Below are 3,273 nucleotides of genomic sequence, written 5' to 3' on the forward strand. Positions count from 1 at the left end.
GAGAGGAGGTCGGAGAGAGGAGGTCGGAGAGAGGAGGTCGGAGAGAGGAGGTCGGAGAAAGGAGGTCGGAGAGAGGAGGTAGGAGAGAGGAGGTCGGAGAAAGGAGGTCGGAGAGAGGAGGTCGGAGAGAGGAGGTTGGCGTGCCTGCGTCCAGAGGGAAGCTACTCAAATGCAGAGAGCAGGGCATGGCAGAGGTCCTTTAGGATTCGGCCTGTTTTTAGTCTGCTGCTCACCGAGGGAGAATGAAATGGGGAAAACTACTCCTGGAACCAGAGCCACTGTTAAGCTCTACGTGGACTTCCATCGTCAGGATTAAACAGCGGACAGTCAGATGGTGCCCTCGCAAGACCGCTTTAAATATAGATCCATACCTCCATGACGTCCCCGGTTGCTTCGGGAGGGTCATGTGAGACCAAGGTTGGGGAGTGGGATTGTTCCGGCTATCTAAAGCTGTCATGCACGTTTGGTGCTGTTGGAGTGTCTTTGAGCACTTACTCTAATTAACAATCCCTGGGCTTTGTTCAGGTCCAGCGAGGCGTTGTGTCCGCATCAAATATTCACAAGCACACAGTTATTCAGTGGTAAGAAAGAGGCACAGCAACCTGCTTACCTGATACTTAGAGCATCCTTCTGTTAGTTAAAACTAACCTCTGGGCGTCTGATTCCTCAGAGATCAGACTGGGAGGTGGGTCCGTGAACTTGGCTCTAGTTCACGGACCCACCTGACAAAGTGGGGGTCGGGACCCACAGGCGGGTCGCGAGCCAGAGAGGGGGGGGTCGCAAGTTGAGTTCCAGAAATAAAATAAAAATGTAAAAACGATTAGAAATAGCATATGTTAGCCGTGATTTTAACACAAGATAAAACTAGTGGCTAAATTTAAAATAAAACCAGGCAAATAAATAAAAAGGGAACAGCTCTTTTGATTTTCACACCCAGTGCGTGCGCGGTTGCGCGTAATGTTTATGTACGTTTATAGTGGGGGGGTCGCAAGTCCCTTGCACCGTTACTTTGGGGGTCGTGGGCTGAAAGTTTTGGGAACCCCTGGTCTAGGGGGTAGTCAATGTAGCAGGGGTAGCCTACATCTTGGTACAAAAAGGATGCAGGTATCGTTTGACTGGAGAAGTTTCGTAGTACTTGGTACTGGGTTATTTCGGCCGAGTACCGATACCCAGCCCTAACGTTTTGGTCATTGTCGTAGACAAGTGCAAGTTTTGATGAAAGTTGTTACAATATGTTAATTTACTATTTCAGTCTTGACCGAAACTGTTGTGTAACACCTGTGTGATGATGTCATGTGAGTGAGTGATACGTCTTCCCTCAGCAGAAACTCACTCTCTTACAGTCAGGTATTATAAATGTGAGTAATCAAGAGATGGATCTGTAGTCTTAATAGATGCTACATCTCCGTGATGAATGACAGTGGGTGTCACCGCAGTCTGGCTCGTGACTGAGAGCGTACCTTGTGTCACCCAACGTTACACCGGCTTCTGAGGCCTTGAGTCGGGCCAAACTGTAATGTATTGGCCCCCCCTTTTTCATTTTTGGGCCTCCAAATCTTCTGCCTCCCTCTGCTGTCCTACAATTTCTGTGTCTACATGTCATGAACAGCAATCCTCCTCTCGACTGTCTACCTTCACCTGCTCTTTTCCCCCTGTGTAGGTGTGTGTATGCGTCATGTCTCAAATTTAAAACCACAAGCCATCATACTTGTGTCTCCTTTTCTTCTTCCACTCCACTTCTCTGGATTTTCTCCATTTCCTGAGCCTCCGTTAGTTGAAGGCGATGCTGTAAATGGTTAAATGATGCGTTGATAGAGTTAATTGTGAGTTTCTGAAAGTGGGTGCTGAGGCTGCTTCTCTGACCTTAACAGCCTGCTGTTTTCCTCCTATTGGCTGACTTTACACATTTAACTTCAAATGTTCAAATCCTGTTTTGTTACGCCTGGTTTTGTATCTGTCTTTGTCTTTGCCGTACTCTGGTCTCAAAAACCTCTTGATGGTTCCTCCTAGATACTAATACTGTATGTAGTGTTGCTGTTAAAAGGCTTTCTGACAACAACAAAAACAGCACCGTAAAAGCTGTTCCTGTCTTTAAGCTTTTAATGAAAGGGTTTTTTATTAGATTATCTAAACCCAACAGCAGGAAACTAGCAACATAAATCAGTGAATTTCTGCTTCTTCGTTCCTCAAATGTTTGTTTTCAAGTGAGCACCATTATAAGTGAAGCAAAGTAATCGAAGGCCCAGATGAACGGTGTGACCGATGATTAGCCGAGCCCCCCAGACGGTGATGCATCGCCGGCATTTACCAGAACGCGGCAAAGCAGAGCAATTTGAGAAGCGTCTAACCCCCGATAGCAGCCCCATCACGCTGCTCTCTGCCTGCCCTCCACCTCCACCGTCGCCCTGAGCTAAAAATAGCTCGTCCTCTCTCTCATCACCTAGCCATCACGTCAGAGATCACTCTCATCTGCTCCCCACGTCTCTTTTTATGTTGTGATGTTTTGACAGTGTCAGATGATTGCGTTAGCTGTGGGGTGAGCATGTTCGGCATACATTAAGACAGGACAGGAATCAGTTTTTAAATAAGGTGTAGGTTTCCTGATACATTGTACTCTATTTTATTCCTATTCCTTGGAAGTCCTGTTGCGTTTGTTGGGTGTTTCTCAACCTGGATTGAGGAAGGAAATTGTTTCGAAACATGACTTCTGGTATTTATTGAATATTATGAAAGAGCTGTGTGTGTGTCTTAAGCCCTGAATTCGTCACACTGTGCATGCCTTGCTAAATTAACATTTGCAGAACCTCTTTGTCTCTCATCCCGGCTGTTTCTCATTCACAGGAAGAAGTAGTGGAATCCATCGCTGGAGATGGACTGCAGGTTAGTGACAACATCTCATATCTGTAGTTTTGATAAACCAAGCAGTTTCTGTCAGCTGAGAAGTGTTGGAAGAAGTATTTAGCTTTTTTTAACTTAGAATAGAAGAACCAATCCAGTGATGTAGAAATACTCCATTACATGTAAAAAAAGTCCTTCTTTCATTTAAAATACAACTTTAGTATTAACAGCAAAATGTACTTAAAGGTTCCCTGCCACACATTTTTCATGACTTTATGGTAATGTCTGAAGTTCTACCATGGACTCTGTAACATTTATTGTGGAATAAATGCTTTGGTTACCTTGTTTCAAGCCATTCTAGTGTGGTATTGAAAACCTGCAGGAAGATTAGCTTGAGTTGTGCCAGTTCTCATTAATATTCAACGAGCTAAGCTG

General features: G+C 45.1%; 1 protein-coding gene across 2 annotated transcripts in view; it reads left to right on the forward strand.

Moving 5' to 3' along the window:
* The window catches only part of pitpnm2 (phosphatidylinositol transfer protein, membrane-associated 2), a 52,808-nt gene that overhangs the window by 6,787 nt on the left and 42,748 nt on the right, over nucleotides 1–3,273 (forward strand). Inside the window, exons 1-2 of one of the 2 annotated variants that reach the window (XM_032539131.1) lie at nucleotides 2,692–2,710; nucleotides 2,842–2,880. The gene's annotated coding sequence lies outside the window, so the exon portion shown is untranslated. Of the gene's footprint in view, nucleotides 1–2,691; nucleotides 2,711–2,841; nucleotides 2,881–3,273 lie in introns of those variants that run through there. The other variant, XM_032539130.1, reaches the window with a different exon arrangement.

This window comes from Etheostoma spectabile, chromosome 16 (genome assembly GCF_008692095.1).
Source record: "Etheostoma spectabile isolate EspeVRDwgs_2016 chromosome 16, UIUC_Espe_1.0, whole genome shotgun sequence".
NCBI lineage: Eukaryota > Metazoa > Chordata > Actinopteri > Perciformes > Percidae > Etheostoma > Etheostoma spectabile.